This window comes from Cygnus olor, chromosome 2, assembly GCF_009769625.2.
Source record: "Cygnus olor isolate bCygOlo1 chromosome 2, bCygOlo1.pri.v2, whole genome shotgun sequence".
Classification (NCBI taxonomy): domain Eukaryota; kingdom Metazoa; phylum Chordata; class Aves; order Anseriformes; family Anatidae; genus Cygnus; species Cygnus olor.
The window spans coordinates 136,049,124-136,065,462 of NC_049170.1; the positions used below are offsets into that span (position 1 = coordinate 136,049,124).

Consider the following 16,339-nt stretch of genomic DNA (forward strand, 5'->3'; position numbering starts at 1 on the left):
GCCCTGCTAACCTGTGTTCCTCTCTGATCCAGACAGTTTGACCAACATACTGCCGCTACTCGAGACTTGTTGCCCCCTCAGTTTTCCCCAGGGACCTCCATCACTGCAAGGACAGCCGCAGGCCTGACAGCTGGGGAGAAGTGAGGGAGCCCGTGGGATTAATTAGGAAATGTGCAGTGTATTCACCTGTAAGCACCTGCAGGATCGCTCCAACACGGGTGACTCTGCAGACATCAGGAGGCAGCACTGCATCTGATGACATTGAGAATTTCCCTTTAGAGGATCAGAATTTCTTTTTGTTGTTGTTGTCCATGACAGGAGAGACCGTACCAGCCAATCTCATCACAACCTGTCGTGTTTATGCTAAGCAGAGAGAGAAAAACATACTTGTCATAGCCCAAAAGTGGTTACGCCTCGATACCGTGCAGTAATTAGGAGACAGATCTAGGTGTTTTCTCACCCTTTTAATAGGTTCCTGCTATTGTAATGGATATTGAAATTCCTCTTTACAGCTCTCTTCATCAGGGTGGCAGAAAGCCATAGAACAAGGTTGGTTGGTTGGTTTTTAATCACAGAAAATAGTGAAGGAAAAAGTGGCCAGCTCATGTGGTATGGAAGGAACTGAAATGAAAAACAAACAACCTGTAAAACCATCTTCTTTGTGACCTTCTCACCCTGCTTTACAACCATGGGGAAATAGTTCCCTTCTAATCATTCACAAAATCAGTCACCGGTTGCAGGAATGCAAGTGCTGAACTAAGATATTTGCTTTGGGCTTAGCCCGATCCCTGGGCCGAGCAGCACTGCGCCAGCTCTGTCCCCAGCAAACAGCTCCCTGTGGCCCCGGGCCTGGCCCAGCCCCGCTCCTGTCAGTACCCCTCGCTGGACGCCCCGTTCCCCAGCCTGGCTTTACCCCAGCCCCTGCTCCCCTCAGTGGTCCCTGTGGTCACTGTGTCCTGGGGACAGCCGGAGACCATTGGGATGGGTTTTGCTCTTTTCATAGAATCACAGAATCATTCAGGTTGGAAAAGACCTCTGAGATCATCTGGTCCAACCATGCCCCTACTGACAATGTCACCCACTGATCCACGTCCCCAAGCACCACGTCCAACCTTTCCTTGAACACCCCCAGGGACGGTGACTCCACCACCTCCCTGGGCAACCCGTCCGAGTGCCTGACTGCTCTTTCTGAGAAGAAATGTCTCCTCATTTGCAGCCTGAACCTCCCCTGGCACAACGTGAGGCCATTCCCTCTAGTCCTATCACCAGTTATCTGTGAGAAGAGGCCGACCCCAGCTCCCCACACCTCCTTTCAGGTAGCTGTAGAGAGCAATAAGGTCTCCCCTGAGCCTCCTCTTCTCCAGACTGAACAACCCCAGATCCCTCAGCCGCTCCTCACAGGACTTGTGCTACAGGCCCCTCACCAGGGTTTCCCCTGCAGGTGGTTTTGTGCCTTTAAATCTGATGCCTTGCATTAATTGTGAGGTTTTCTTAGCTGATCACAGTCACATCCCAATCTCCATTTACTGCAGAACAAACAACAGAGCAGTGGTGCTGTGTTACACCAGGCATTACACTGTGTAATGCCCTGCACAGCCTGGGGCAAAATGGGGGACGGGGCCAGGATCTGGCTTTGGGGTGCAGGGCCCAGGCTGGCCCCTGCCTGCACCAGCCCCGTCCCCTCCCCTCTTCATTTGTAGACTCTACGTAAGAACATCTTTGCTGAAAGTTTGGGGTTTATTGCATTATACTGTAAGCTTCCGACAGGTGATGCAGGGAGAGGGAGTTTTCAGGTGTTCGTTAATCCTAAGAGCATACAGTCAGAAATCAGTTTGTTTCACAGTGTGAGAAAAAGACTGTATTTTCTTTGGAAAGGCAAAGTCTGCGTGCATTTTCATTTTTATTTAAATTTTTTTCGGTGTGTGGATATAAATTTTTTTTGGCGTGTGGATATAAAGATCTGGGCTTCACCATTGGAAGGCCCAAAGCTGCTCACCCGTGCCTTGTATGCAGTAATTTTAACAAACACTGGAAAATGCTACGGCATGGTCAGACACACGATACGATGCGCAGAAAGTATTTCTGTGAAGAGATTGCTCTGCACAGGTGAGGTGTGGCATGAAATACCCGCGCCCAGTGCAGAACCTGCTGAAGCTCCAGGTTCCCCCAGCTGCATCCCAAACACGTAGGGCCAGGGAAGCTTCCCTCTCCTTCCCTCTCCACATTCCTCCATGTAGACGTGATTACAGAGATTACGGTTCAACTTCCTGGACACAGCTGAAACTCATTCCTGACTAACGCTGGTCCTACTGCATGTTACTTCTCCTTCGTGGCATCTTGCATGTGGATATGAGAGCACCTAGCGATACACTCTTTGGAAGGCAAAGCCCTGAATTCATTTGAAGGCTGAAGATGCTGGAGATGTGCTGCTGCTGCATCCCCGTTACCCACGTCGGTGTAGCGAGTTGACGGCTGCCATCAAGGCAGTTTTGCTTCCTCACCCCCGGTACCGTGAGGAAACCGCGATTTCCTGAGCCGCTTTTGCTGTTTCGAGCGTGCCCTGCTCCCCAGTGGCTTGTTTCTGACACCATGAGGAAATGCAGAGCGGTGCTTCGATGACATTTCTTGGAAACAGTAATATTCACTGCCCACACTTGGCAGACGCTGAGCCAGAAGAGGCCATTAGACAGTCGAGGCTCTCTTGCCGTGTGCCACGCGGTGCTCTCAGCTCTCCTGACGCCCCGCTCCTGCTGCCCTGGTTTGTCATTAAGGGCCATGCTGCGGCCTCAGAAATCATTACTGGGGGAGGGCTGGGACTCTTAAAGATGCAATTAAGAAGCAGATGAGTTTAGATGTAGCTCGACATAGGAACGGAGAGGAGTTGATCCCTTCTGGGGAATGGCTTTTATTTCCCGAGGCTTTTAGCTCTCTCAGCTTCTGCTTTCCCTGCTGGCCCACCTCGCCTGCAAGAGGCCGCTGAGGTGGAGCTGGGCAGGGAAGCGGCTTTGCAGGCCCCAAGAGCCACCAGATGGATTCCCCAATCCAGCACTACCGTGTTTCCTCAGAAAGGTGCACGCAGACCTGGGTGTTGCCGTTCCCGAGCCTTCCTGTCATGGGGGAAAGAGCGAGAGGACGCGCGGCCATGGGCCCTCCTGGTGAGCCACGAAACCAGCCGGAGGGACACGAGGAGGCCAGGTCTTCGTGACAAGCACACAGCAGCAGGGCTTAAGGAAACAGGTATTTATTGGGAGATTTATTAATCTTTGCCCCATCGAAGAACACACGCAGACCCTACTGGCCTACCCTGGCCTGTTTCTGACCATCGGCCCAAGAGCCAGCAGGGCCCCGTAATCCCCGTGGCCCCAAGGCATTGCTTAAGAGTTTGCAGGCAGGTTGTAAGCAACCATAAGAATGTCCCAAAGCTCACATCTCGGTCCAAAGTCTTGCGATGCTGCAGCTTTCTGTCTCCAAGGACTGCTTTTAGCTCAGGGAGAGGGGAGAAAGAAAAATCCTCTTGTTTGCTTTGGCCAGGGCTGCTGGTGCCTGTCAGCACTTCTGTCAAAAAACACCACAACACCAAGCCCATGCTGAAACCCCACTGGTGGCCAACTCCCATCGCTGCCTGGTAGCACAGGCTCCTACATGGTTTGCTCCCAAAATATTTACTTTATGATTAACTTGTGAGTGTGGACATCACGCATGGTCCCGATGAACTCTGCAGTGAATAAAACGTAATTTTCCTTCGGGTTTACACAGGCATGATGAAAGCTGCACTCAAAGCAAGCCTTGAACAGGAATGTTTCAAATCACTTCTCTTCAGTTTCTTCAGTCCTGGAGTGGAACTGACTTCAGAATATTGTCTGGCCACTGACCTGTAAGAAAAGTTTAAACTTCTTTCATAACTCGGAGAGAAAACAGGGCCTCTCACTTAGCCCTTTCCATCCCTTCCTGCCCCGGGCACCAGGAAAACCAGGCAGCAGCCGGTCCGTGGCACAGCACAAAGGCAGGATGGAGCCCATCTTGTGCCAACACTCAGACCCGAGCTGTCCCGTCGGAGGTGAAACCGGAGGGCTCTGGAGCAGCAGGGCGAAACGCAGCTGACAATTCCTCTTCTGTCTGCTCCTGGGCATGCAACTTTAAATGAGACGCAGCTTCACAGAGTGATTTTGGAAGTCGCTTCCCCCTGGCTGAGCCAGTGCTGGAGCCCAGCTGGGGCTGGCCCAGCTCCTGGATGAGGGGCTGTGCTTCCAAAATGTGGCAGGGAGCTGGCAGGGGTGGTTTTGTGGCAGCCAGCATCTTTAGAAGCGTGTAAAAAAGCGGCACAAAGGACCCATTTCTACAAACCATGGGCGCTGGCTGAGGAAGGGTGTTTCTGGCAGCCCTCCCCCCCCTCCAGCTGCTGCTCCAAGCACAATCCCAGCAGCACCGCCGCACCCCCTGACCCGCCTCCGAAAAGGCATTTTTGGCACTGACACGGCGCATTTGGATCAAAGATGTTGTGCAGCGGCTCTGCCGATCCAGCAGAAAACTCCCCCTGTACAGCTGCTGCTGCTGCTGCTGCTGCTGGGCGGAGGAGGGCGAAAACGCCCAGGAACACAGGAGGAGTGCCCCTGGATGAAGTTTGCTGCTGTTTTCTGAAAATACCTGGCCTGAGGGCCGAAGGCATCCGTGTGGCAGCTTAACTCACATGGTGCGACCACAGCACGGGGAGTTGGGGGTGACTGGTGAGAAAGGTGGCTATGTTATACTCCTTTTTGGCAGAAAGCCTCTGCCAAGTGCTTGCAGACCGCTGGTCGGAGCCAGTCTGTGCAGCGTGCTCTTGCTCAAAGAGCAGCAGCACCAGGACCAGCCCTGGCTCAAATTCTGCCTCCCCAGAGGCGACTCCAGCGCTGCCAGCTGGGCTCAGTGCTGAGGCTGAGCACAAGTCCCCTGCTGCCGTTTGAAGCTGATGGTGTGGAGGGCTGTGCTATCTCGTGTCAGGAGCTTTATCGCAAGAGATCAGTGCTTTGTGCTCTGCACGGCCACGTCAGCTGCAGGCTGCCTTGTTTCATGAGCCGCATCCAGCATTTTCTCAGAGGCTGAGCACAAGCTGCAACATCTTGGTCAATGTGAGCTAACAAAAACACGAGCTTCTTCAAAAAGAACAGAGCTGTGGCATCCTCTGACCGTCCCATCCAACCCCTGCACACCAGATGCTGTCACTGCTGGCTGCTGAAGGATGATTGTGAGGCAGAAGCCAAAGAGCATGGCTCCCATTTCTGCCTGTGACAATCTCTGCATTAATTCCTTAAAAGGGTTTCAAAACAAGAAGCCTGTAACAGGACCTGATACTAGAGAGAAAGGTAAAAGTGAACAATAACACAGACGTCTGTGTGGCCAGAAAACAGACAATGAAAAAGTATATTAAAAGCTGCAAAAGATCGGGTTAAAAAAAATGTGTTGCTTAAACCTCCCCCTGCCAGTAAGTGACCTTAAATATTCTCTGTTTTACTTGTTACAAATTTGCTTATGTTTATTTGGTTCAGCCCACTCCATGCTGTGTCTTTGGCGTGTCTTATTCTTGTGTCACTCTCATGTCCTTTTGTGAAGCCGGCAATGTCACCCCACTGCTTTCCTTCCCTCCCTCGGTGCCAAGGGAGGAGGCTAAAGGAACAAAGCAGCAGAGCTGATGTTTCCAGTGCAGAAAGCATGGTGATGAAGCTAATCAAAAACAATCTTTCTGGAACAATCTCAAGCTAATGTTATTCTTACAATGCTAGGCTTACAATAATCTGCGTTAAATGTGCTATATTGTATTCTTATACATATATTTTATATACATTTACTGTTAGATGGAGAAACACACAAATAACCCCCCTGCCCTCAGCTCCTTATTACTGATATCTACATCTTACCAGATTTAGTCAGAAAGTCTGAATTATGTCAAAACAGTTAGATATTACCAACCCCCCAGTTATTTTATATCAATCCTGATCAGAAATATACATCCATGAAGTGGTATGTTGGGGCCGCACGCTCACCTGCACGCACCTGCATCCCCTCTTTCTGCAGTATAATCACTTCAGTGGTTAAAGTCATTTTTTTTTCTAACCACCAGCACAGCAAAATGGAAATAGGCAACTTGTTTTGCTGCTCTGCTCCATACATCATTGCTGAGAATCAGCCAGAAAAGGGCTCAGGAATTAGTGCTTAGCTGGCAGTTCTGCTGATAACGCATGAGGCGAAGCAGCCTGCTCGTTTACAGCCGCATTGTCCCTGCTGACAGAAGTAAAAATGCGCTTTTGTCATTGTCAATAAACAAGTTGGAAGCTGCTCAGGGAGACAGGAGCCCTGCCTAGCCCCGTTGTGTCAACAGGCAGAGAAGAGCAGCCAGCTGAGGGAGATGGGAAGGAGGGAGGAGGATGATCTGCCGGCACCTCATCCTGCTTCTCACTGGTCCTGACCTGTTTCAGGGGGAATTTTTGGACCTGACGGCCGGTGAGGGCTGAGCGGGCCTCCTTGCTCACCTGTCCTCCTGACGCCGGTGATTGCAGCCCTGCCGGGCAGCGAGGTGTGTCCTGCAGCTGGAGGGAAATTTTCCATCAAAACAACAGGTTTTCATCAGGAAATGCCACTTCATCAAAAGCAGAGTGCTTCGAACCAGCTGAGCGGTTCCTAATGGACTTCTGAGAAAAGCAAAAAACAGATTTTTTTTTCAGAAACCATCTCGTTGAACTGCAGGGGAGCCACATCTATGTGTCTGGGGGATTCCTAATATTCCAGACTCCATTTTCCAGAGCTGGGGATGCTGGAAATGCCTACCAGGAAATAGGGCTTGGCTCCCTGCAGTGCCAGATGGAGTCGGGCATCCCACAGGACACCATCTCACTCCGAGGACATGTGGGTTTCCATGCCCACCCCCAAGGGAAAAAGGAGCCTGGGCATATTGAAGAGGGCATGGATAACAAAAAAGGAAGTTAATGGGGAAAAAAAGAGGTTTACAGGAACACCAAACCTGAAATAACTGACCTCAAGCCCAGGTTTTCCATTCAGGTCTCATACACGTCTAGGTGTTTATCCAAACTCCCATTTTGAAGTTGGACCAAACCCACCCACCCTTCCACCGCTGGGCAAGGAAAGCACTGGGGCTTGGTAGCTCTCCTTTTCATTCAGAGGCATTTTGCAGGATTGCAGTTACCTAGCTCCGACAGAAACACTTCCCAGCGCCCAAGGGGCAAGACGCACGCTTATAACCTCCCTGTGAAGAGCTTCCGCTGCTGTTTCTGGTTGATTACCTGCCGTTAAGAGTGCACTTAGTTATGAGCACGGAGCTGAATTCCTCATTAACATCCACATCAGATGCCCACACATTCCTCCAGAGCACTGGTTTAGCATCAGACAAGCAAAGGGTGGCAGACCCCGCGCTGAGAGCAGAGGAGGTGCCCCACAGCTCTGGCTGCGTTTGAGGAAAGGCATTAAATATATTAAATACATCTCATTTCTTTTGCCTGCAGAAAGTAAAAGGAGGGAGCAACACAGGCAATGACAAGGGAACATGAGGAAACATGAGGGATTTGGAGGGAAAAATGTTTTCCTATTGCCACCAATGAGGCTTGGTGCCTACCAAGGGGTTATGGTCTGTGGAATGTCTCATCTTTTTCCCACCCTGATGGACATGGGTTTACTGAACTTAGAGACACAACTGAGCAGTCTTTCACCTCTTTCTCTTTGACCTCTTTTTGCTTTTGCCATATTTCATAGAATCACAGAATGGTTTGGGTTGGAAGGGACCTTAAAGCCCACCCAGTCCCACCCCCCTGCCATGGGCAGGGACACCTCCCACCAGACCAGGTTGCCCAAAGCCCCATCCAGCCTGGCCTTGAGCACCTCCAGGGATGGGGCACCCACAGCTTCTCTGGGCAGCCTGTGCCAGGGCCTCACCACCCTCTGAGCAAATAATTTCTTCCTACCTGATCTAAATCTCCCCTCTTTTAGTTTAAAGCCATTCCCCCTTGCCCTATCCCTACACCCCCTGACAGAGTCCCTCCCCAGCTTTCCTGTAGCCCCCTTTAGGTATTGGACCTCTAGTTCCAGTGTTACCTCACTCTTAGCCTCATTAGATTTTCACTACAGGAAAATTATTTCCACTACTTGGGTTTTAATTAAAAAATGGTTTAAATTCCACTCATTATTTAGTGGAACTTGAAGAGCTTTGAATGAGCTAAACATGCATTTATTCTTTTATTTTATTTTTTTTATCGTACGGCTTTTCATCTTCTAATTACTCCATCAAGGCTTGAAAAATCACAGATTTCCTACGGTCCGTGTTTCAGATGAGGGCTCAGTCCAGTTCGCCATGTGGTATTAAATACAAAGCAGAGATCAAAGAGGAAATGCAGCGCTCTGTGCTCGGCACAGAATCTGCCAGTGCTGTTCCGAGGCGTGTTTCAGACGGAGCCATGAAAACTGATTTGCAAAGGAAAACTCGGCTGCAGGCTTTCTGAAAGAATTCAGTGCTAACTGAACCAATGATCTCTCTCACTCTTTTTTTTAAAAAAGGAACTTTATCAGAAAAAAAAAAAAAAAAAAAAAAAAAAAAAAACATCCTTAATATTCCTAACACAAACCAGGCTCGATTCCAGAAATATTTTACCTCTGAGTAAGCAGGGAAATGAGCTTTTGTGCCGTCCTACTCCAGTGACTCACCGCACGGCGCAGCCCAGAGCATCCTTGCACAGACCCCCGTCAGCAGCAGTGCTCAGCCAAGCATGTGCCTCCTCCACAGCTCACGGGCTGCGAGCAAACGAAAGATTTATGGCACGGTGGGTACAAAATACGTATTCCTGACGTCCACTCTGTGACATGCGTTTAAGCTCTGAGAGCTCTCATGTAAAATTAAAGCACGGTAAATGCTGGTCTTAGTGTTGTGCCAGTTTTGTATTGCATATCTTGTTCAGCCGCTTCGAGACAAAATCCTGTTCCCGTTGGGTTATGGTGGTTTGTCCCAAATGGCCAGTGGATCCCTTTTGTAAGGTAAGCTCATGCCTTATTGCCATCTGGGGAAAAGAAAATCAATAAAAATCTTCACAGGAAGGTCCTGCTTCCCCCTCACATGGTGGTCCCTGGCTGCAGTGAATGGAAAACAAGGCATATTTATTCTCGCTACTGTTTTAAGTAAGAGATGCTGATTCTTTAACAAATCCCAAAGCAGCACACATCTTTAAGCTCAAAAGGCACGGCTGGGGGACAGAGCAGAGCCAGGAGGAGAGGCAGACCCATGGCCCCAGCCCAGCAGCCCTCACACTCCTCTCCAGGCAGAAGCAAGTCGCCAAGCAAGCAACATCCAACGCAACGAGAAAAAATGGTTTCCAGCTCTCCACCACTGAGGCTTGGTGCCTACAGCAGGGGTTACGAGATGCCTTCTGATGTCACATATATCTTGTCCTGATGTGCCATCCTATTTTCCCTAGCATTCCTTGATTACCTTGATTACCAGGGCACAGACCCAGGCGCGTCAAGCCCTCGCCTGCGGGGCGGTGTGACCCGGCTCGCAAAATCTGCTTTGCAGTGACCCAGGAGCCTGAAAAAGCTCCCGAATCGGTACCGATTATTCGTGTGTCACTCCTGATGCAAACAGCAAGCAGCTCCTGGAGGTGAACGGTTCTGACAGTCGGAAGATACCGTACCATGTCTCGTCTAGAGGAGCCGTTTCCTTCTCAGTAGGTACGACGTGAAGTCCTTGACAATTCCTTCTTAGCAGCCGCCATCTTCAGTCACCCTAACCTCTTTTTTTTTTTTTTTCCAGTCAAAATAAATGCTAATACAATGCGGGTCTTCACACGCAGTATATCCTTTATAAAAGGAAGTCGTGGGTGTTCTTGTTTGCTTTATGGTTTATATTTTTGCAACAAATGAAAATACCAAACTAACTTTCGGGAAATAAGAAGAATTTATGCACCAAATTTATGCAGGCTGGGTGCAGCAAACATCACGCAGTTCACTGGTCCTGGTGAAAATGAGAATGAAAAACGTCCCCCCTCACACGTTTGCTCAAGCATTGCTAAATGAGCAAAAGCTTTCATATCGTGGTTAATTACAGAAATGGCAATGTGTCTTTCATTGTATCTGAGCGAGAGGAGCGAGATAAGAAACGAGAATTACAATATAATAAAGCCAATTTCTGAACCCAGCTGTAACCACGGCAACCTTCATTCACAGTGTTTAACTGGGAGTATAGAAAGATGGTGCACTTGGCAAGCCGGAATAAATCATCTACAACATTGGCTTGCAAATGTTGCAAAGACGTGAACTTTTACAAAAATTAAACTTTGCAAGAAGTTTACGTCTGCATAAATCACTTGACATTACCTCTGCATTCCCCTGCTCATGTTGGCTGCAGGTAAATGTCCTCACCGAACAGGCAGACGTTAGGGGAGATACATTTCAGGATGATGCACAAAGGGAAAAAAAAAAATAGATGAATTCCAAAATTAAATATTAACATAGTTGAATACGCCGTGCTGGTGCAGCTAGCGTTAAAAGCTGGCACTGTCACCAGCAGTGAGGATTTTAGATTTCCTCGATCGTACAAAGTGGAGGGGTGGCCCTGAGCCAAGTTCCCCTCTCGCTCACGTTTTTGCCTCCCACCTTCGCTGGCGTCAGCAGCCTCAGCCGCTGCGGTGTCACGGTCTCCGGCTGCTCCCCATGCGTGAGCTCGGGTACGGGAGCAGTGTGCTATTAACAGAAAACAAAACAAGAGAGAAGTCATGGATCGATACCCTGACGTTTCCTCCCCGCATCCAACCTCTCTGATGCTCTGGGCTGCCAGGAGGGCACTTCTCTCGCCGGCTGCTCCCTGGCACTTCATGCAGCCCGATCGCTTTGTTCTGCTTCATACCGTGGCTTTTTTCCTTCCCATTTATGCCAAAACTGTGTTTTTAAAGCGGAGTGCCCACGGCAGAAGTGAGGGACCCAGCTGCAGCCCAGCCTGCCCTGCTCCTCGGCTGCGGGGGCAGCTCCCAGCAAGAACCGTTTTGGAAAGGATCCCGAATCCAGCAGGTGATGGGAGCCCCCTCTCCGAGGAGAGAGGAGGGGGAAAACTGGGATCAGAAACTATTTATGCGAACCTCTGTTCAGGAAGTGTTTGCATTAGGGTGGGCTCTCCGAGGAGAGAGGTTTTGTACAGCTGCAGGCAGCTGGTGCAGAAAGTGGCTGTAGCTGACAGGATAAAGCAAAAGAAAGAAAACCAGCAAGTTTCCAAAACCAAAACCAAACCCTTCCTCTTTATATATTTGATGTAGCTGTCTGGTTTGAGGCAGCTAGTGAATGTGCTTTCACTTGCCATTTAATGGTGGTCAAAAGAAGAGGAAGAATGCCCCAGATGCTTTGACATCCACTACAGCAATGCACAGTGACAGTCTCTTAACCAGAGGTAGCCCCACAAAATTGGTTAGTGGTGCTTGGAAGTGAGAAAGAAGGAATTTCTAGGTCACAGGGACGGGCAGATTTCTGGCAGGACTCTTATCACCGAACCTCCTCCTCCACAGCATGAGAGAGCAGAGCAACAGCAGGGACGCAAAAGATGAGGTAGCAAGGCGCCTGGCACCGCTGTGATTGTTGCAGGCACGCCAAGACCCTGAAAACCTGAGGGTCTGGCACTGTGAGTGCTGTAAACGTGGCTTTAAGGAACGACCCTGCAGCGTGGATTCAGTCGTGCTGTAGTCCTTTTCCCCTTAATTGAGTTTTCCTTGTTTTATGTGCAAAATCCCTGCTCAAAACGGGCTGGCACTGCTGGCTACCAGCACGCAGGGATTTGAGACCAGGAGGTAGGTCTGTGCCCGTAGCTCATCCTTAAGTACTTAAACCCAGACTTATTTTTTATTTATTTATTTATTTTTTTTGGAGGAAGACCTGGCAGCGTTTGTAAACTTCTCTTTCCTGCCACGGCCGGAATGTCTGGGCGTGAGCCCTGCCGCAGCGAGTGCTGGAGCCCAGCGCTGGGCAGCAGGTCCCGTGCCTCTGAGCACAGGCTGGGCACGGGGAGCGCACCGTGCGTGCGCATGGGGCCCGAATATATCACAAGCTGGAAGCGCTTCAGAGCTGCCGGCGGCGCGGATTTGCTACTCAAGGCCCCACATAGGTGAAGGACACAAGGCGCTGACCTTTCCTACAGCCCTGGGAATGTGGCTGCGGCCCCAAATGACTCTCTAGAGCTGCTGCCGCTGCTCGAGGCGGAGAAGCCTCTTTGCCAGCGCTGTGTCTCTGAACAAAGCACCTTTTTCATGTGTACTTTCCAGGGAGAGGGAAGGAATTCTCTCTGATTCAACAGGGCATTCAGATCCCCCTTCCAGGCTGCTGCAGCGCCTTCATTCTGCTACGTGGGCTTCAAATTAAAAGTTAACGAAAACCAACACACTCCTCATTTCTCCCGAGGGGCGTTTGCTCTCTCATTTCACGGCTGAGCAAAGTAAGTCGGGAGAAAACACCTCCTGCTTTGACAAAGGCTGCGGGGTCTCCGAGGGCTGTCTGGCATCAGTATCGTTGCATCCATGTCATTGCTGTCACGTTGAACGAGCTGCGCTCCTTTTCCTAAGGGTGCCCTGCACCAACCTCCCACACGGCAAGCATCATTAGGTCTGCCGGGCACCCTTTGTCCTCCCCGGGGAAATGACTGAACGGCGTCCTCAGAAAGCTGACAACCGGAGAGCAGCAGAAATTACAGACTCATGTTTGGCACCGCGCGTCCCGCTCGCAGCTGCGCCGAGTGCCTGCCAGGAGCCAGCTGCCCGCAGAACATGCCGTCTTCGGGCTGCTCGACCCGAGGTAGTTCAAGAGGGTAACAGCGACGTTAGGGAAGCGAACAGGCGTTCTTTTTGCAGAGCTCTTGCTTGGTTTTATAGCTCTGCTCTGGAGGAAGGCGAGTTGGCTGCCAATTTCCAGGTGATGGCAGCTTCACGCAGTGCTTGCCAGGCTAACCCAAGGCTTTTCTTTATGGCTCTGGGAAAGACATGCCTCCATTATTAATATATAAGAAAGACAGAAACCTTTCAGTCATATATTCTACCCGCTGATACAAGCAAATACAGAACAGTAACGCTTGAATCTAGGAAAATCTGAGATTTTTTTTTTCCTGTTTGATCCCAGCAGTCACACCGAGTCACGACCCTGGTACTGGTTACGCCACAGCAGACTCGAGCACTACTCTTTATACAATTCCTTGATTTAACAAGACACGTACAAAGTTCCTGTTTTTTCTGAACACAGCAAAAAACACGCGGGCAAACAGCAAGAGCCTACCTGTGAAGCCTTTTCCAGGAAGCCCTTTGCCCTAGTGTTCTCTTTTTCTGTCATTTTCAGTGTCATGCCCCTGAACTCACTTTACTGCGCCCTTTGCATTTCTACCCTTCATTTATTATGTATTATTTATTTATTATTTATTTATTTTTACTATTTTTTTTCCTTACATGCATATTTGTGACTCTACAGATTCATGGGGTGTCCTGTTGCCTTACATTGTGATACAGGTGCAATATTTTGGGTGCTGGGTTGTACTGTTCTGTTGTTTTGTGTTTTTTTCTTTGTTTTTTTTTTTTTTTTTTTAATAATCAAGGAGCCATTTAGCTGCTTCCTCAAGCTGAACCAACACAATGTATCTTACCTCACCCCATAAATTTCTCTTGCTATTTTCAGTAAGAGTTGATGTGATCACATGTTGATTGCATTTTGCTACATGAAAATGGAATTACAGCTGCACATGTGGGATTTTGCAAATGGCCAAAATGATGTTGGGATAGTTGCATAGCCTAATGGAAAGAAAAAAGAAAAACCCAAACCAACCAGCACTCCCAGGGCATGACTCTGTGTTAGCTGCTGCTCCCTGGCCCTGCTGCATGCTCTTCCCTTCTGCCGGAGGCTGCCACCCGCCCCATTCTGCCCGCCGAGCAGGCTGTGGAGCTGCCCCCTGGACTGCTCTGTGTGAAATGATCGGAGTTGGAAAATGCTCTTTGGGCGCTTCAGAGCACTTCCACTTTAAAGCATGGCCAGCCACGGGATTAGCACTCTTGCAGGGGTGGCGATTTGGAGAGCCAGGGGAGGGGACGTGAAGGAGGAAGCAAGAAAGAGCCTTCCTTTGCATGTGGGCGCAGCCGGATGGCTTCAGGCTGCCAGACCACAGCGGGAACAGAAACACAAGGACCTGCCCTAAAGACCTCCACTGCTAATGTTCTCCTCCTTCTACCTGACCAGCAGCGCTGTGACTAAAGCAGATCACACAGGAGCACAGCGACCATTTGTCGCCGTCAGCGGGGCGTCCACTGGGCAGAACAAAGCACTCAAGTGGGCACTTCGACTGTTTTCCAGCAGTAAGGGAGATTAATTCTTGTGAGCGCTGAAAATGAATGAGCCTTAAGGCGGTGCCTATGATGGCAATGTCTGTGAATGAGTTTGTTTTCTGAAGATTGAGAGTAAATACTTAATTCGTTGTCTCACGTGTGGATGCATAATCACATCAGCAATGCATTTAAAAGAAACGGGAGCACTGTGATACTGCAGCTTGATAAGGAAATAGAAATACTGACTTGAAGGCAATCAGTGCCTGATAACCAATGCTGTAATTTAAAACGTAAATGCCTTTCTGAGCTCATCTATTCTAAGCTGGATAGAGCCCAGCATGTTTCAGTTTTTAAATAACTCATTCCCATGACCTTTGCAACTCACTAACTTACACAACCGTGCAAAAAAGAGCCTCGTACACATGACTCAGGCCGCCTTAGGGGTGCTGAAATTTAAGAAGGCAGCCTACATAGCATGAGCACAAGCAAAAGGAAAATAAAAGGCTGATTATATAACATCCAGCCAAATCGAACAAACCTCTGCGGTCATACAAAGCTGTGGGCTTCAGAGATGCAGCCACAGCTCAAAGAAGTTTTAAAGAAATCCCCTGATGTCGCTGGTGTTTAGCCCCACCGTTTCGTATCGGAGCTAGTAGGAGAGAGAAATAATCCCTCCTCTCAAAATCCTGCTTTAAAACACATAGCTTGCAATCTGGACGTGCTCCAGGACATCTGAAACACATTGAGTAAAATGACCCCGGGGAAAGAGTAAGGTGCCTGGATTGCTAACTTGCAGGCCCAAAATCATCTGCAAGAAACACATGCTGTGAGTTCTTGAAAACATGCCGGGTAGCAGTCACCTTACGCTTACTGAATGTCCTTCTGTCGCTCCTGGATCTTTCTGAAGGGTCCTCGCAGGCAGAGTCCACCTGTGGGGAAATCTGTGATTTTGCACCACCTCCCTGACCCCCGCCATCGGGGCATCATTGATCCGTGCAGCTGAATATGCAGATTATTTGGACTTGCAAGCTAAATCCAGCACCGGGCTGGAATCCAGAGCCGAGGAAGGCACCCAGGTGCCAACCTATGGCAAAACCAGAGCCGGGATTCCTAAATGACGTAAAAACTCCCGAGGACAAGAAAGGCACTCCTAAAGCAGGCCTGGTGGAAATGGTCACAGTCAAGATTTATCTTGCAGCGAAAAGCCTGGCTCAGGAGCGTAGCTTTGTACTGTTGAGATCCACAGGATCTCTCAGAGGGAGGTGTCAGTTCCTCAGTGTCAGTTCCTCCAGTTCCTCAACACCGTAACAGAGCTTGACTTGTCTCCTAAGACATGCTGTTGTTCCTTCCTCTGGTTCCTATCTCACTGTGCGAGGAGCCCAGTGGCAAAAGCTTATTCCCTGTAACTGGAAAACACTGGTCTAATTTTCACCTTGTGTCCACAGCACCTGCTTTTCCAGGAGAGCACCCTAAGTGTCCGGTCAGCTGAGGTGAGGGTAATCCCTACCCCTGCACCGACGACTGGTGCCCGACACACAGGAATCCACCACGTCTTGGCTCAGAGACAGCAGCCGGGGCCCCGTGACCTTCTGCTTAGGGCACTCAACCTGGAAGAACAAAATAATTCACTGGATCTGGCCTTAAGATTTCAGATATTTTAAAATGTTTATATTAGTTAGACCACATTCTTGGTCATTTGTCTGTGTCTAGACCGAAGCTAATCCTTTCAAAGGCCAACAGGAGAGTATTTTCCTTGTTTTGCGAAGCCCACTGTCTGAGGACAGGCAGACAAGCCAGGCTGAAGGTAGGAGGACAAAACAAATACATTTTTGGTTTGTTGTTTAAAAATATAACCTAAACATACAGTATAAAGCAAAGAGTAAATATTTATGTAGGTGGGTTCACTTGAGATATTAATTCTGTTTATTAACCAAGGAAAACAGTACCCTAACTCATCTTTCTTCTAACGAAAAAATAACAAACACTTACATTTTTGCATCACATACAAATTTTGAACCCCAAAGGATAGA

At 49.3% G+C, this 16,339-nt stretch overlaps 1 long non-coding RNA gene across 5 annotated transcripts; it reads right to left on the reverse strand.

Moving 5' to 3' along the window:
* Positions 1–2,008: 2,008 nt before the first annotated feature.
* Positions 2,009–10,760, reverse strand: LOC121064651. Of its 5 annotated transcripts, none has more exons than XR_005816600.1 (5): positions 10,348–10,760; positions 8,633–8,772; positions 7,009–7,274; positions 6,507–6,665; positions 2,009–6,258 (listed from the first exon to the last, which is right to left on the reverse strand). It is a non-coding gene; the product is annotated as an uncharacterized LOC121064651 (long non-coding RNA). The 5 variants fall into 5 exon arrangements; XR_005816602.1 differs by having other exon boundaries at positions 2,009–5,643; positions 6,031–6,665; XR_005816603.1 differs by having other exon boundaries at positions 2,009–5,643; positions 6,021–6,665.
* Between the last annotated feature and the right edge of the window lie 5,579 nt (positions 10,761–16,339).